The sequence below is a fragment of the Notamacropus eugenii genome, chromosome 5 (genome assembly GCF_028372415.1).
Source record: "Notamacropus eugenii isolate mMacEug1 chromosome 5, mMacEug1.pri_v2, whole genome shotgun sequence".
In the NCBI taxonomy this organism is placed as follows: Eukaryota; Metazoa; Chordata; class Mammalia; order Diprotodontia; family Macropodidae; genus Notamacropus; species Notamacropus eugenii.
Window position 1 is genome coordinate 11,281,912 of NC_092876.1, and position 18,810 is coordinate 11,300,721.

The following is an 18,810-nucleotide window of genomic DNA, read 5'->3' on the forward strand; positions in this document are numbered from 1 at the left end:
CTGTCCATCCTAACCTGTGGCCTAATCGCATTCTTGATTTTCCATCAGCCAGAAATGAAAAGCCCTTTCTGTTGTCTTGAAGTTGCCTCACCAATCTCCGCTCTCCATTGGCTTCAGCACACCTCAAAATATCCTTTTACATCCATCCACTGTTAACTGTCCTTTTCCTTATTCCTATCATCTCAATACAGCTTTTCAAAATCTAAGTGGGCTCAAGAGTTCCCTTTGCATCTACATTGATCTCTTAAGGCAATTCCTGTTCTGTCTCCACATAGAATGGTCTGGGTTTCAGAATTTCATTTCTGATAATTTCCCTTATATTGTGCATTAAATACAGGCTAGGAGAATTTATAGCTTCCTCACTCCCAAATAGATCACCCTAGCCTTGGCAACATGATCATGATTTCAGAGTGGAAGTACATTCTATAGAGTAAACACAGAATGGAGATAGTTGTTGACAAAAGTGAAATTTGCCATTTGTCAACCTTGTGGTTCCCTAATGGCTTGGTATATAAAGAAGAAGAACTAAGGCCAATGAAGGCCCTCTTATCCAGATACATTACAGTATGAAGTGTCATCGGGCATGTAGTGAAGGGGAATGGGGTGACCTCATGGTGGTTAGAAAAGGAAACTAATAAAGGGAGGGTTGTTGGGGGTGGAAGCTCAATTCCATGTGGACAGTCTCGGGCAGGTAAAGGTGGGAACTTCTAAATCTTAGAGTTCTCATGAGGCCCCCCAGAAAACAGCAGGGAATCGAGGAGTGAGACCGAGCTATCTAGTGTGTTTCCGCCTCTTCCCGTGAGAAACGTGATGGGAGGAGCATCCCCGCCCTCGAGACTGACCCGGATCTGGGCACACCTATTGTTATCTAACAGGCACGGTATTCAGGTGCAAACTACGGGGCTGGAGAGCTTAATTAGGGTCAGGAAAGCCTGAAGGTGCTCTTAGCGCGGGAGGGGCCCTTACAGGACAGAAGGCGCCTCTTCCCTTTTCCTCTCTTCGCTCTTCCCTCCCCCCTCTCTCCCCACTTCCACTTCTGCTTCCAATCTCTTACTGTAAGATCTTTGCCTCCTTTGGAGATTTCTCTCTCCCTCCTAAGGAAGAGTTCCCCCTGCACATGTAACCAGGACCCTGAATAAAGCCTAACCCTTGTTTGACTCCGGAAAGTCTCTTCTCTCATACGTTTATCTGGTTTGGCCAACCAAAGACCTGGGACAGGTAAGGTAAGACTCAGGTAGCCCTCAGGCCTCTAGGCCTGGCAGTTGGCGCTTCCAAACAGGGACAGACGCAGATATCCTGGGTGGTTGGGACACCCGGAAGGGGCTATGAAAGACGCGAGTCCCGAATCCTAGATTCGGAAGGAGAGAAAGAGTGAGTAGCTTCCCACACCCATGGGAAAAGGGCAGGGATGGGGAATCAATTGCCAGTAATAAAGCCAGAGGAACAGGAGGTCTGGGCTGAGATACTTTACAGGGAATGCAGGGAGGCGGGGGTCACTATAGAGTTAAACGACCTCCGAGAATTTTGTGAAAGGATTTGGAAGGTCTCTCCTTGGCTCGAGCAGACCGGAATATCAAGAGAAAGATGGGGAGCGGTCGGAGAACAAATGACCGCTTATGAACAACAATGCCCTGGGGAGCTGGAGGATTTAGATTTCCTGATATTCGGTGTGATTAAAAGTCTTTTGGATGGCCCGGAGAAACCAGGGCGGGATTGGAATGAGAGTGGAAGCGGAGAGAGGGGAGGGGAGAACCCTGGCAAGCAGAAAGTTAAGGAGTGTAGAGAAAAAATAGGTTCGGAGCTCCATCTAGCAGATGGGAAAGGCGAGGCAGGGGAGCATATACCGTGTCTTCCCTCTGCGCCTCCTTATAGCATGCTCCATACTCGAGCGGATAGGACCTGCCTTAGCGGTTGCTCAGTACACCGGCACTGGAAGCTCAAAGAAAGCCAGAGACCAGTGTGGGGAATAGGAGGGTGCCAAAATACCTTAGAGACAATGCACCCAGTAAAGTGGGAGGCAGAGGATCGCCAAGGGACCGTATGGCCGTTGGTGATTCCAGGACTTAGTTTTAACATCTGGGGCAGAGACATCAGAGCCGCCTGGGGATGAGGCTATCAAATTTCTAGTAAGGGCCATTGCAGTTGCACTGGAGTCCCCACCCTTGAATTGGAAGTCAGACACCCCGATTTGGGTGGAGCAATGGCCCCTGACTCCAGAAAAACTCCAGGCACTACAAATACTGGTTAAGGAGCAATTAGCACCCTGGAATGCTCCTGTGTTTGTTATAAAGAAAAAACCTGTAAAATTCAGGTTCCTTACAGATGTTAATCAAGCATTTGTAAGCACCAGGCAACAGCAATACCAAAGTAAACAGCCAGTATGCAGCCTTATCAACTTCACCTTAAAGGCGATCCTCGCTAAACAAAAAAGGGGAAGAGGTCGCCTAACACAATCAGAGCTTGATACAGCTATCTCAAAAAACTCACATACTACTCCAGCTATGAGACATTTTGTGACTATTCCACGACAACCCCGCAAGGAAAGTAATACCCAGGCTGGAAATAAGGAAACATGGGCCATGGTAAAGGATATGGCCTCAGGGAAATGGCAAGGTCCGTATAAGATACTAATATGGGGTCCAGGGTATGTTTGTGTCTCCACAGGAAAAGGAGACGCGTGGATTCCCATTAGCAGAATCCGTAGGTGGAAAACCGGTGTCGGAGACGACGGAGACGCAGGAAGCGACGAGCCCGGAGACCCCGGAGACCCCGGAGAAGGATCATGCACCACCTGAGTCTGCTGCTGACAGCTTTGACCTTGCTGCCCAGAGAGGAAGCAGCACTCATCCCAACCACTGACATTGCTGCCCACTCCATCTAGGCATCTCCTTTCAGCGGCTGAAGGAGGACTTCGATATCACGAACCCAGGACACGCGGGGGGGAGGTGACCAACTTTTCGCCTGAATACCACAGGCTTGGCCGTTGAGGTCCATTTGCATGACTGAGGGGGTGGTGATGTGTAAGGCGCCAGCACTGAGCTACTTCTCTTAGAATATGCTTTGAAATTAGTGATTGCACTTCCTCTTGTTGTAATTCAGCCATTTAGTTTCATCTTTGTTTTGTTGGATGCCTCTCTTTGTCAGTTGTGCTAGCTGCAGATTTCTGTGTAAATGAAGCTCTTGTTGTGGGGTACTCATATGCTAAAGGCCTTCCTGACCCACTCAGCCTCCAGCCGCTATTTGCTCTAGGGCCATGTGCGCTCTGCGCAAAACAAAAAAGGGGAGATGTTGGGGGTGGAAGCTCAATTCCATGTGGACAGTCTCGGGCGGGTAAAGGTGGGAACTTCTAAATCTTAGAGTTCTCATGAGGCCCCCCAGAAAACAGCAGGGAATCCAGGAGTGAGACCGAGCTATCTCGTGTATTTCCGCCTCTTCCCGTGAGAAACGTGATGGGAGGAGCATCCCCGCCCTCGAGACTGACCCGGATCTGGGCACACCTATTGTTATCTAACAGGCACGGTATTCAGGTGCAAACTATGCGGCTGGAGAGCTTAATTAGGGTCAGGAAAGCCTGAAGGTGCTCTTAGCGCGGGAGGGGCCCTTACAGGACAGAAGGCGCCTCTTCCCTTTTCCTCTCTTCGCTCTTCCCTCCCCCCTCTCTCCCCACTTCCACTTCTGCTTTCATTCCCTTACTGTAAGATCTTTGCCTCCTTGGGAGATTTCTCTCTCTCTCCTAAGGAAGAGTTCCCCCTGCACATCTAACCAGGACCCTGAATAAAGCCTAACCCTTGTTTGACTCCGGAAAGTCTCTTCTCTCATACGTTTATCTGGTTTGGCCAACCGAAGACCTGGGACAGGTAAGGTAAGACTCAGGTAGCCCTCAGGCCTATAGGCCTGGCAGAGGGTCAGGATGGTGTCATGGAAGGAAGCCACCAAGCCTTGTCACTTGGTCAAATTCTCCTTCTACGACGAACCTGAAAGAAATAGTAAGAGCAACATTATACAATGATCTGCTATGACAGATCTGGCTCTTCTCAGCAGTACAGTGATCTAAGACTTACAAAAGACTCACGATGGAAAATGCTAGCCACATCCAGAAAAATAATTATGGAGTCAAAATACAGATGGAAGCATACTACTTCCACATTTGTAAATTTTTTCATTCTTGTTATTTTTCCATTTTGTTTTGATTCTTCTTTCACAACATGACGAAAGTGGAAATATTTTTAACAAATTATATCAGATTCCTTCCTATCTCATAGAATGAAGAGGTGAAGGAGGGAGGGAGAAAAATGTGGAAATCAAAATTTTACAAAAATGAATGTTGCAAACAATCTTTACACGTCATTCAGGAAAAATAAAATACCATTCAGTGTACGTATATATATATATATATATATATATATATATATAAAGATATAGATAGATGGATAGATAAGTAGATAGATAGATAGATAGATAGACAGAAAGATAGATTCATGATGGACAGGTAGATATATAGACTGGCCCACCTCCTATTCCATGGAATGGTTGTGAACAAACTTATCTAACATGAAGAAGAAAACATGTAGGTACTTGAGGCAATGATCAGACTTCTGCTTTGAGGCTGAGAAAAAATGAGAACTTCAGAGTGGGAGAAATAGTCACATTAGTGACAAATAAGCCGTATCTTTTTGCTGAGTAGACCCATGCTTGGTGAGGCTAATGGGAATGGAAAAGAGACATTCTGGGTGGAGGCTACTCTGCCCTCCAATTCCTGTCATATCCTGTCTCCTCAGCAAATGGGAAAAAGAATCGAGGAAGGTAAAGACCCTGGCACAAGTTAAAGAGAGTTAAATCCTAGTGATCCAAAGTTCTCGCTTTCTTTGTAAGAATAAAAGGAATGGCATGTGTATGTTTCTTACCCTGTTTTTCTTGTCTGCTTGTGAGTGTCATTGAGAAAGGGAAATAGACTTCTAATATAATTGAAGTCAGAACAAAAAAAGGAGAAGTGAAAATTTCAATGAGAAATTTGGCACACACACACAAAAAAACCTGATTGGCTTTAGAGCTTGATTTCAGCTGAGTTACTATTTTTCAAAAAGCCTAACCAGTCAATAAACAAAAAAAATGGGGGGATATAGAGAAAGAAGTGAATTCTTGGTCCAAGATCACTGAACAAATGTGTGAACTAGACATGGCATACATTATCATTCTACAGATGAAATAACAGAAGCTCAGAGAAGTCACCTGAGTGACATAGGGTCATATATCCAGTGTCTGAGCCAGAACTCAAACTCACATTTCCTGGCCCTTGGATCAGCACTACTCCTGCCAACACCGACCTTCTCCAAACAGCAATGAGTAAACCAGAAGGATGGAAGAAGAGACTCTTGGGGGCCAAGGCAATATTTTATTGGACCAGGAAAGGGGAAACAGAATGTGGGTAAATTGCATGAAGCATGAGAGTACACAGCAAAATGGGGGCCTTAAAACAAAAGCTGGATACTAGAAGCATTTAATTGAGCAAGTGAAAGGTTGCCTCTCCCAAAGGACAGAAGGAATGGCAGCTGATCCCAGGTGACAGAAATCAGTCTTGATATATGTGTACTCTGTGAGGGCAGAAATTCCTGAGGCTGCTTCCTATGAGGTTCCCCGTGCCAGGTCAATGATCCTCTTGAGGATATGATCCTTAATGTTTCTGACATTTGCCTTCGAGAGATCCAGGAGTTCACACACTTCTTTGTCAGAATACCTTGTGAGGTTTATCGTTTTATATGTCTCATTTCTGCTCTTAATGCCCTCTATGACAGAGACAGAGAAAGCATAATATTAACATGCAGCCCTTTCTGGACTCTGAAGAGGGTTACATCTGGACCCTTGTCATCAAAGCAACTATACAAACAGGCAGCCACAGAAACTCAGAGTAGGAAAGGACTTCAAAAGGACTCTACTTTCACATACTTGTACAGAAGTCTATTGTCTGTTATCCTTAGCAAGTGATCATGCAAAGTCAAAGCAAAGGCCCCCAGTAACATAAGAAAAAAAAGTCTTAATATTTCCTGCCCGTCACACATTTGATGACATTGACGACACCTCCCTCCCAAAATCTTCTGACTTACAAATACTTAACTCCTTCAACCACCCCAAAGGACCTGGCCTCCTTGAATATCCCCATCCTGCTTGCCTTCTGACATGGAACTAGGTATGCCTTAGGAGCCATTACAACTTTTCCAGGCCTCCTTCACTCTCTTTCTCTATCTCATCTCTCTCCCTCCTCTATCTCCCCCCTCCCTTCATTGCTTAGCTCTCTCCAGAGTGACTAATGATCTGTCAATTGCTTAATCTAAAGTCTTTTTCTCAATTGTGGTCCTTGATTTCTCTGAAGCTTCTGATACCATTAATCACCCCCTTCTCCTGATGTTCTCTTTTCTGTAGATTTTTGTGATACTACCCCCTCATAGCTCTTCTACTATTCCTCTGACTGCTCATCCTCAGTATCCTTTGCTGGATCTTCTGACAGGTCATGATTGCTCATTGTCCGTGTCCCACAGGGCTCTGTGCCGAGCTCTCTTATTTTCTCCTTCTCTACTGTTTTACTTGATGATTTTCCATGGCGTCGATTGTCATGTCTCTATATTGATGATTCTCTTACCTACTCATTCAGCCCTAACCTCTCCCCTGACTTCCAGTCTTCTATCTCCAACTATCTATTGGACATCTTTAACTCAACATGTCCAAACAGAACTTATCCTTTCCCCTAAACTTTTGCTTCTTCTTCACTTTCCAGTCACTGTCCATTGTAAACTCCATCCCTCCAATCACAACCTAGGATTCATCCTTGATTCTTCCCTATCTCTTATCCCCTTGCATGCAATCAGTAGTGGACAAAGTCTATCAATTTCACCTTTCTGTCATATCTCAAATAGGCTCCTTTCTCTCCTCTAACACTACCACCCCTCTGGTACAGACCCACATCAACTAACACCTGGACTACTGCAATTCTCCAAAGGTGGTTCTGCCTCCCTCAAGTCCTTCCTCAAGACAATTCATCCCCCATTCAGACACCAAAGTGATTTTTCTAAAGCAGAGCTCTGACCTCATTCAATAAACATCAGTGGCTCACTACCACCTATAGGATCAAATATAAAATCTTGTGTCTGGTATTCAAAGCACTTCATGACGTTCCACTTTCCACCTGAACACACACACTCACATACACACACACACACACACACACACACACACACACACACACACAGGCTCTTCATTCAGTCACACTGGCCTCTTTGCTGTTCCTTACACAAGACACTGCATCTCCCAATTCCAGTGATTTTCCTCGGCTAAGCATCCCATTCCTGGAATTCTCTCCCTTCTCACTTCTGTCTCCTGGATTCCCTGGCTTGCTTCAAGTCTCAGTTAAAACCTCACTTCTACAGGAAACTTTTCCTGATTGCTTTTACTTCTCACAGCTTCCTTTTATTGATTATCTCCAATTTATCTTGTAAATAGAGCTATTTGCATGTCTCCCCCACTAGACTCTGATCTCCTAGTAAGCAGAAACTGTCTTTTGTCTTCTTTTCTCTCCCAGCTGCTTCACGCAGGGCCTGGTAAGGATTGCATGTTTACTTTTAATTTTTTTCTCTAACTTCACAGGGTTGTTGTGAAGACTGAATGAGATAATATATATAAAATGGTCTGCAAACTTTAAAGCACTATATAAGTGCTAGTTATTGTTATTAAAGCCCCATTTCAGTCATTTTTATATCAGCCCCTACATCTGTGTCAGCCTCCTGTTGACTGAGTCCATGGAACAGCAACTGAAAGTCAAGAGATGATGCCTCCGAAACGAGATCACTACCAGAGAACTGGAAGGCTTCCAGTAATTCTCAACTTTAAGATCATAAGTGTTGGGTTATTGCTGTGAATTTTGAGAAGGCTGCTGGGATTGCTCTCATGGGTGAAACAGCTTGGGCAATTTGAAAACAAGTCAGAGCAATGACTGAAAATTAGAAATTCATGCATTCAATAGTGGGAAAAGGTGCTGGATTCATAATCTCACAAGACCTGGATCCAGATCCAGGTTCTCCTACGTACAATCTGCTTGTCCTTAAGAAAGTAATTTAAACTCTCAGGGTCTTGGTTTCTACTTTTGTACAATTGTAACTATATGGCTTCAGAAATTCCTCTCAGTTATAAATCTTTAAACTATAAAAAGTGGGATCTTTGGAACCTTGAAATTTTGCTGTTATAAATTTGTCCCATTGATGTTTAATTTCATGTGATGCAAGTCTGAGGTGTGGCATATAGGAGGGAGAAGGGAGTTGGGCTGGGCAGGTAATAAGAGGAAGAAGAGCTGAAAGTTTTGGAGAGATGTTGCAGGAGTTTACTGATCACAGACGGGAGACAGTCCACAAATCACAAACTACTGTGTTAATACTACAAAGCCATGGAACATTTGCTAATATTGTTATTAGTTACCAACTTCAGAATATTTAGACAGATAGTCTGTGACATGTCTTGCAAAGCTTATATGCAGTAGAGCTCACTGTAAAGGGAACAACACATTAGGACTGTGGCTAGTCTGACCTTTAGCTGGGGACACGGCTGGAGACAATTAGTCACTGAAAGTTTATCAGATTCACTAAATTTGAAAACAGAACTGATGCTGCCAGTTATTTCTGTGACATCAACAAGTCCCCAAACAAGGGGAGAAGGCTTGCAGGCTAGTGCTGAGGGTGATGAGGGGCACCTCAGAATATTAACTCCAACTGCTGAGCAGAACGGAATCCATGGACAAATCTGGGAAACCAATAAGATCAAAGCTGGGACAGGACCTTCCTGACTTAGTCCCCATTTTCTTCTTTTCCCTGAAATCAGTCACCTTGTTTGGTGGACCACAAGCCTCATTATTGTACCCATTTAATAAAAGTTAGTTGACTTGAATTCCCTTGGGAAGTGTGAAATAATAGTGAATGTACTAGTTCTTCCCATCCTTGGCCAGGATCAAATAGGACTCAAAGTAGACCAGGCACTACTGAGCTACTTCTTAGATGTGGACCTAATTGGAAAAAAGCACTAACATCCTCAGACTGTCCCTTACCTCATCTCACACTAAATTCTGCTGGTTCTCAAAGATGATGGTCAATATCTCTAAAATGGGTCCTGGTGAAAACCTAGCTGCCAGTGGCAGAAATGTTTGGAGGACCTGGCTAAATCAGGAAAGAGATGGAAAAGTCATGAATGCTTCTGAAACATACTTGCACTTAGAAATACAAATGTGGGGAAGGGGGCCACCACAGTTCTTTACTCTGCCCAAACTTGGCTTGGCAATATCCCATTACCATTGTGAGGCTATTGTGGAATCAGGAATAATTCAAAAGCCAAAGTAAATTTCCCCATGCTAACCCTGGGAACATGCCTGACACTTGCCACATATTTACAAGAGGATGCAAATCCCCTGGGTCAGGCGGACCTCAGCCCAAGTGCCTTCAGCCAAACTACTTTGCTGAGAGATCTATACAATTCTCAAATCCCTCCATCACCACAACCACCCAAATGATTGATACTTGAATCCCAATAACACTGGCTGCTACATCATCGCATTTCATGCAGGACTAATATAGAGAAGACTAGAAAGAAGAAGGCATCACAGCTTAGAGTGAACTGAAGGCCACTAATACCTCTCTTTCAGCAGTTAAACAACATTCAAAAAAGCTCCTGCTTACATCCCCACTGTGAAAATTCTAGGTGACAGGAAACCCTATGAACCCAGTACCCCAGTGCTCTTTACCAACCTCCACCAACTCAGTGCAAGACACCTCAGTGGCTCTGCAGCCCAAATCCATACCTTCACTGCCACAATTCACTTTATTGAAAAGTGGGAAATCCATGACCACAGGTGCATTCTCCCCTTCAAAGATGTAGAAGTCAGAGGGAGCCTTGGCTTCTTGGTCCAGTTTACAGTCATCCACTGAAGGGAAAGGGATATGGTGGGTTTTGTAGTAATTTTCTGTGGCCTTGATTGTCTAAGGAGAGAGGACATAGGTCCATTGCAGCTACCACCTGAGGGCTCTAAAGCATGAAGCATCTCTAGAGAATTTCAAGCTACCTCCCAAAAGTACACTTTTGGGAGAGGGAAAGTGAGGCTTATCAGAGAAACAAAAAGACTGGATGAAGGACATACCATGAAATAGAGATTAGGATTCAAGTCTCATATCCTAAGAAAGGGCTCCTGCTTTCTTGATTTCCCCAACTAGGGTCTTTGGGAAGGGAAAATGATCTTCCCATTACCTCAAATGGATCCCCTTCACTGAAGTCAAAGAAGAGGATGATATCACTCTTCCTCACTGGGGGAAGGACCAGGGGATAAGGAGAGTCGAAAGCCCAGCCAGCATCTGTCAAATATATATATTTCTGCTCTATAGGAAATGAGGTCGGAGCATTGCCTGGGAGAAAAAAAGACCAAAAACTCCCACAAAATCATAGAATCTCAGAGCTGGAGTTGACCCAACCCATTCTTCAATCAGGATCACATGAGCAATAGCCTAGAAAGAAACAAAACTTCAGAAAAATGAGTGTACTCATTTTGATGTCTAGTTGTGACCTCACCCACCATCAACCACAGGCACATTGTCTGCCACTCACTAATAAGAAATCATTCTATGAATGCCCCCTCAAAATCTCCTTCACACTTCCACCCCTGCTTAATTTCTCTACTTTCTGACTTCTTTACTAGGCATTTCATGGCTTGTCCCCCATGTCTATAGCACTCTTCCTCCTCACCTCTACCTTCCCTGCTGGCTTCCCTCTTTTTCTTCAAATCTCAGCTAAATCTCACTTTCTGAAAGAAGTCTTTCTTTATCCCCCTTAACATTACTGACTTCTCTCTTTTGACTTTCCCCAGTTTATCCTGTCCCTCTCTTGTTTGTACATAGTTCCTATATGTTGTTTTCACCATTAACCTGCAAAATCCGGAAAGGCAAGGACTGGGTAGGTTTCTTTTTTCACATTTCTTTGTATATCCTGTACTTAGCACAGTGTACAGAAGAGAGTAAGTGCTTTCTAAATAAATGCATGTTGATATGACACAGCATAACAAAGATACTTGTCTCTACATAGAATAAGCAATCCTAGGACGTTATCCTTATCAGGAAAGGTCATACAGGGGGACAATCACTTGCCAAAGATGCTATACAGCTTCCCAGATCCAGATTTGATAAGTGACTGCTCCAGTTCTTTCCTACTCAAATACAGAAATGCTAAAAGGCCCTTACCATATTATACAGAAAGTTATTTGTTGTTCCCCACTTCCATTCTAAGAGACAGTCGACGGTCTTGCGGACAAAATTTCGGAAAGTTTCGCCTAGAGAAAGAGAAATCAGTATCAAAAGATGTTTATAAATGAATTCCAGTGTTGGGAAAAGTAAGGACGAAAAAGCCAGAGGAGTTGTGTAAAAAAAGCAGAGAAAGTAGAGCCCTGAGATCTGAGTTGGAGAGCTCGATCTGATGCTTACTAGCTATTTGCCCTTGCCCAAGAAATTTGTTCTCTTTGAACCTCAGCTGCTTTCTCCCTAAAATAAGGTGGTTGGCCTAGCTCAATTCTAAGACTCCTTATAGATCTAAATCCTATGTTCCTGGGATATTCTAGTCTAAGAATTGCATATTGGGGCCACGCTTGTTCCTCTCTGAGCCTCGGTTTCATCACCATGAGGAAAAGGGGTTTGGAAGGGGCATGCTCAGATGGCCCTTGAGCTACGATATTTTGTAGAATTGGGGATTATTACATTCTACTCCCTACTGTCCACACTTGCCTCCAGGGAATACATTGGTCATCTAACATCAAACAGATGACAGATATCTCCCCGAAATGCTACAACTGCAGCTGCACCTGACATAACACAAGATACAGAAGCTGATAAGGACCAAACAAGGATGACAGGTGGGCTGAAGTCAGTAGCTGGTAGATTGGAGAAGAGTTACGTAGGGTCTGGAAGGTGGTTGGAGAACATCAGAATCCTCCCTCTATGGAAAGAGTTCTTAGGCTCATTGTCAGAGAGTGTCACTTTTGAGACAGGAAACCTTTCAGGGGTGCCTTTGTTAGTCTTTACTGCCTTTGTGGTTTGGGAAGGGAGAACATCTCATAGATCATAGAGAACAGATCTGATGAGCTTCATTGTTTCCAGACTCAACGGAATTCTTGTTCCCTAAAAGAGCCTAATATTATATTTTGCTAAAAGAGCCTAACACTTTGAGAATACCTTGCCACTGGTAGGTATATGCTAAAAAGAACCTGACACTACTTCAGTAGCCAAAAAGGAGAAGGAAAGTGGCCTTGCTCAACAGGGGAGCAACTAGCTGAACAAATGATTTTGCCCACCAAGTAATGCATAATGAAGAGATTGACTTCTGAAGACTATTCCAGAGTCATTTCTTGATCCAAGCACAAGGATTTCTCTATTTATTTTACTTAGAGCTTGACTTCAGTAAGTGTGTGTCCACTTTACTCTCCCCTTCCACTCTCTTAGGTACACAGTATTTGTTAGTGGGAGTGTAATCTGGGCTCATGAGTAGAATGCAATGTCCCCAGCATTCCTATGTTTGGCTACTGAGTAAATGTTAGGGTTACAGTTGTATTTGCCTTATTACTTAGTAAATGGTCCATGTTAAAGAGCCAATGGTCCCCTTTTCTCTCTCTAATGTTCTAATGGTCCCCTGTAAACTAAGCCAGTTGACTGGGTTTCCCTAAGGTCATTTCACAAGTTGGCCTACCAAATCTCAAAGGGATGAAACAACGAACAAAGTAAGTGAGCATGGTGTCCACTGAGTACATGGGTAGGGCTGTCGGGTATCATTCAAGAGCCACTGATTCCATTCCACATCATCCAGCTCATGAAAATTCCAAGCAAGATGAGACTATTTCTTTGGCCATAATCACCCAATAATACCAGTTTAAAACTGATCCTTTAGGCAGCTACTTGTCACAGTGGATCGAGTACCAGCACTGCAATAAGAAGGACCCAAGTTCAAATTTGGTCTTGGACACTTACTGGCTGGGTCACCATAGGCAAAGCACTTAACCCTGATAGCCTCAAAAAAAGACTGATCAATGATACCCAGGGTCAAACCCGTTCCAAGGCACAAGAGCATCCAGATTCACATCCTTACCATCAGGATGAGCAGTGCACAGTTTTTCCTGGGTGTATGAATAGAAGATAAATTTCATGAGGAAATCTACAAGAAGAATGGAGACTATTTCAATAGAGGTTAAGAGAAACGTCCATCCTGGCCCCAAACCCCACCTTATTCCCCTTCCCTCCTTCTCAAAACCCTGAGGGAAACCTGTTTCCCACACCTACCCCAGAGCTTTTCGCGCATAATATTCATGTCAGCCAGAGCACTGCCACACAATCCTGCAAAGAAAAGGAGGAGAATATGACAGAAAGGAATTACAGTCTGTGTTCTCATTTGGCTCTTTCCATCTCTAAGTACCAAAAGAACACTGCTCTGTCCATTGTCCCTGCATCTGCTTCTTCAGATTAGTAGAGAGTCCAGATTCCCAAGTCACCAGTAGGGACATTGAAGTAAAGCGTATCTCACATCTGGGTGCCAAATTACATGAAGAATTAATAAGGTTTCATTCTGGGGTTCACATCAGGAAGTAATCTCACGCAGTTCTGCAGAGACTTTTCAAGCTACTCCCATTATCTCATGGAACCCCAAAGGTGAGGAACCTCTGGGAACCAGGACTCTAATTGGATGCCAAATGGTGGGAGGATATCATTAAAGGAGGGACAACGTCATGGCTCCTGTGGTTCAGCCTCTTCTTGGAGGATAGATTCAGTCCTTACCTCCCAGGTAGGAGAAATCCCTTTCAGGTTTTTGTTTGATGGGCATCCCTCTCTCACACTCACTCTCAAAAAAAGGGGTAGAGACGTAAGCACCAGGAGTTGAAGAGTCAGGTGGGGGGTAGCCAGCCCAGTCAGGAGTTAATTCAAACCAGGCATCTGGAAAGAAAACAAAACTGTGGCTTTGGAGAGCAGGTTTTACACCAGGGTAGGAATCACAACAGAATAAGATTCACATCCCAAAAAATTCACATAATGGTCTGTGGTTTTCCCAAGGATAGACTCACACCACCCTGGGGCTTTATATCTATCTATAATCAAACTAAGACATGCTCCCAATGCATGTTTCCTATAAGCTCCTTTTCTTGGAGACAGCTATTCATAAGTCACTTCCTAGTGATTTCCTGGCACCAACTTGCTAGACCTGATCAGGAAAGCAAGCTAGATCAAACACAGTGGGAGAAAACCAGATTGGTCAGTCAGGATTGCCCCACTGTTCACTTAACACAGTACGTAGGATGCAATTTGCAAACACTGAAAAGTCATGTCTCACAAGAGGCTGAGGATCTCAACAACCATGAAGAACAGGAAAGTTTTTGTAGTGACCAGCGCTGACTATGTAATGTTTGTATTTCTGGCAGAGTCAAATGACCATGTTCTAGGTTTAAAGGCGGGCTGCTCTCCTTCCCAAGAGAGAAGAGTAACAACATAACAAACTGTGAGAGTTAGGAGGGACCTCACTGGCCACATAATACAATATCCACTCAAATTACCCCTAATTCCCTCCTATTCCTGGCAAGTGACCATCCAGCATCTTCTGGAACAGCTCTAAGGAAAATAAAGTCACCAACTCAGCAGAGACAGCACCAAAGAAGATGCCACCTGAACAGGGAGGCCAACAAAGGAGGCCACCAAGGAATGCATCCTGGCAGGAGCAAAGTAACTTTACTCTTACACACTTCACATGGTGGGGGACTTTCCATGACAACAAAGATAAATCAGCCTCTTTATACATTCCCCCATTTAAATCTGGGATGAAGCAGAATTTATCTAACCACTTCTCCACAGAATACCCATCCCCATATCTGAAGAGAGCTGTCTTGTCTCCCGAATTCTTCACTTCTCCAGGCTAAACATGACCAGATCTCTCAGCCATCAATATATGGCATGAATTTGAGACCCTTCATCAATCTGGTTGTCCTCCTCTGCTCACTCTCCACGTTATCTGTCTTCCATAGCACCCAGAATGAAACATGAAGCAAGATAAAGAGGTTCAAATAACTTTTCTTCATTTTCCATATTATAATGGGAAAGAAGTTCTATTAAAAGTGAAAGTGGCGCTTCAATTTGAAAATCAAAACAAGAAGAATGATGTGAAGAAGCAGAGGGGAAATGTGAGAAAGTTAGAGAATGGGAGAATTTCACAAAATGAGGAAGGGAAGGGGTGCCATTACACATTGGAAACAAGAAAAGCAAAGTTGAGAAGAGGGTGGAGCTAAATCTGTTCTTGGTTAAGAAGCATCTGTATATCCTTGAAAAATATTAAGGTAGATCCACAGTACCTATCAGGTGAGATCACTTAGTAATGGTGAGGGGGAAACACCAAAGAGTAGAGGAATTCAATACCTCCCCACTGAGATATACTGTGCAGGTCACCAGCCTCACTTCTCTTCCAGAGTCAACTGAATCCAGTGACCTGATATTCCTCAGGATGGCTGGAAATGACCCAGGATGCACTGGGAGACCTTGGGGCCTTTAGGCCAAAGTCTTTGCAGGTACTCACTTAGGGTGAGGAAACACACATTATAGGCCTATTTAAAAAGTAGCCAGGGCATGGCCCCTTTAATGAGGTCAAGAAAAACAGACATCAGGCTGGGTGGGAAACCCAACAGTTACTATTGATAATCACTCTAAAGCTAGGGGGTTCCAGGAGCCCTTGGCAGGGACCCATTGGGGTCCCAGTTCCAGAGGGTACTCAAGTGTAAGTCACGTCATCATTTCTCTGATGGCATGGTCTTCTTTGGCAAAAAAGGACGAACAGGATCCTATGAGTAGATGCAGCTGGCCAATTGCTAGCTGGGTACCTCACCCCCTCCCAGCCTGATGCCTTTGATTTTCCTGACCTCATTAAAGGAGCCATGCCCTGGCTACTTCTTAAAGAGGCCTATTGACTGAATTGGTGTTGCCTCACCCTAAGTGAGTACCTGCCAAGACTTTGGCCTAACGGGCTCAAGGTCTCCCAGTCAATCCTAGGCCATCTCCAGTCATCCTGATGAATATCAGCTCACTGGATTCAGATGGCTCTGGAGGAGAAGAGAGGCCGGTGACCTACACAGCACTCCATCACTCAAAATAAAGTCAAGTGCAAGTCATGTCTTCATTTCCCTGATGGCATGTTCTTGTTCAGCAAAGAAGGATGAACACAATGGAGATATACTCAATCACCAATTCACTGACCTCATAAACATGGAGAGGTCAGTTGTCTTCTTAGAGCATGTATCTGCTGTAGAAGAGAAAACTGACCAAGATTTGTCACATGGATAGTCCCACCAAATTCCAGCAATCCAAGAACACATACTATTGTGAGACGAAATCTAAACCAGCATAGCCAAAGAGTTCAAAGAATGACTAAAGACCACAGCGGTACATAGGGAGTTTTCCTCCCCCCGCCATAGGTTGACAAGACATACAAACAGAAAAACTGATCTGTAAAATGAACAACTGACAAAGTTAATATCTGAGAATGAAATTTGGACTTCTGGACCATGCATCAACATAGAAATCACTGTCTCTTGGATGGGAATAAAATGTACTGAATACAAGCTGAAACACATGTGTTTTCACAGCTAAAACAGATGTAAATATAATCATAAAGGCTCTGAAAAGAAAAGGATGGGAGAGGGAGAAACCTGATTATCTGCCTATCTATTTATCTATAGAGACATATATATGTGTGTATAGATAACTTCTCCAATATAGATACCCAAGAGAGTATCTGTAATGAAGAACAGCAATTGAGACATGCAGAAGTCCAGAGGAGGACAAAATCCAAGAAAAAACTCATTAGTAACTTATATGAGGGCAATTGTGTATGAATAAATCAGATCAAGTGACTTGCCAAGGGTCATACAGCTATGCTAGAAGGCAAATTTGAAGTTGGAGATGTCACTAAAACTCGGCAGGGTGAGATTCCTGACTGGAATACAGTTATAGAAAGATAGGATGTTTATTGTTTTAAGCAAGATAAATAAAAAGTGGGGGAACAATATTAGATATTGGCATATGTTCATCTGAGGGAATCCAAGAAAACTGGAGGAAGGAAAACATGGTGGAGAGCATCTGGGTGAAAATAAATGGAGAGAGAAAAAGTGGAAATGTTGGCATAGGAGTATACCACAGATTACCTGGAGAGAAAGCGAAAATAGATGAGGAGCTCAGGGAATATCACCAACCTGGCACAAAGGTAGGAAACTGTGGTGATGGGGGACTTTGATTATATAGATCACTGCTGGAGTTTCCTCTCTGCCAGAAGCAGAGAAGCTCATAACATCTTCACTTACGTTAATGTTCATTCCATCCTTCAAAAAGTTGAAAAGTGAGCAAGGAGAAATTCTATGCTGTTCAGGATTCTCACTAACAGGAAGGAATTAATTACTGTTATAGAAATGATGGAATCTTTCTTAAAAAGTAACTTCTCCCTCCTGGACTTTGTAACAGAGGACAGCTAAGGTGGTCATATTCTGATATGCACACTAGGTCTGTAGAAAGCACATCTCCAAAGGATCTAAGGAAAGATATGCAGTATCCATAAACTAAAATGCTATGGGGGAAGTGAACCCAGGAGCTATGAGGAATTTCAAAGATGTAATTCTGAAGTTAACAAGAAAGAATTTTAATGAGGAGGAAATATCAAAACCATCTGAAGAGACCACCATTGATGCACAAGCAACTTAACAATGTACCTATTGATGGCAGATAGAAGCAGAGACAAGCAACAGAAGATGAATACAAGGTCATGGAACAGTCTGTAAGAATTGTATCAGGAGTGTCAAAACTCATAATGAGCAGAGATTGGCCAGGGACCCTAAAGATGAAAAAAGGGAAGTTGGTACCTATATTGGGGGAAGAGGAAAATCAAACAAGTGGTAGGGTATTGACTAGGGCTATATGGCACCATGAAACTTAAAAAGAGAGAAACCAGAGATGCTCATTTATTTGCCTTCTATTATCACTATGAAAGGCAGAATGAAAATGTCTAATGGGGGGTTGTTATTCAACGTAGGTAAGGACGTAATAAGTGAACTCCATGCGGAACTTGGTGAATTCAGGTTCCCTGACCCAGATGGACCAAATTCTTTGGTACTTAAAAAACTCCTGGATTGGCTGGCTGAGGCCCTCTTATTGATCTCTTAAGACTGCAGATAATGAGAGGAGGAACACAGGACAAGAGGGATTTATTTTCAGCAGGGGATGGGGAGTTGCAAGGAATAAGCTGTAAACTATGTACAGTCCAGAGAATTCAACTTTGATTCTGGGGAAAAAAACTAAATGGATTAATAAAGAGATGGTGGAAGGAGAAGGAGGAGAGCTGGAAAAGGATGTTAATAATAAGAATGGTAACAACAGTAAAAAAATTGAAGAAGGAAGAAATGAGGGCAAGGAGGTGTCATTTTGCCAAGAACAGGCATGTTCAATCCCTTTGGACAGGGTTATTAAATCAGCAGATCGTGGCAATGTTTTAAGTAAGATCACCAAGACTTTACCAAATCACTCAAAAAAAGTACGCTTGGGATAAAGATGGAAATATGTGTGCTAGGTGACAATACATTTTATGAATTTGGCACCATCAAAGGGTCAGTTTCTGATTCAATGTCAGCTAAAAATGAAGTCTCCAGGGAAGTCACCCAAAGAGCTCTACTTGTCCCTGTGCTATTTTGAAATTTCTGTCAACTACCTGAATAATGGCAGAGAGGACCTGCTCATC

General features: G+C 43.4%; 1 pseudogene; it reads right to left on the minus strand.

The window, feature by feature from the left end:
* LOC140507328 (cytosolic phospholipase A2 gamma-like) overlaps window positions 1-18,810 on the minus strand; it is a 72,922-nt pseudogene that overhangs the window by 24,790 nt on the left and 29,322 nt on the right.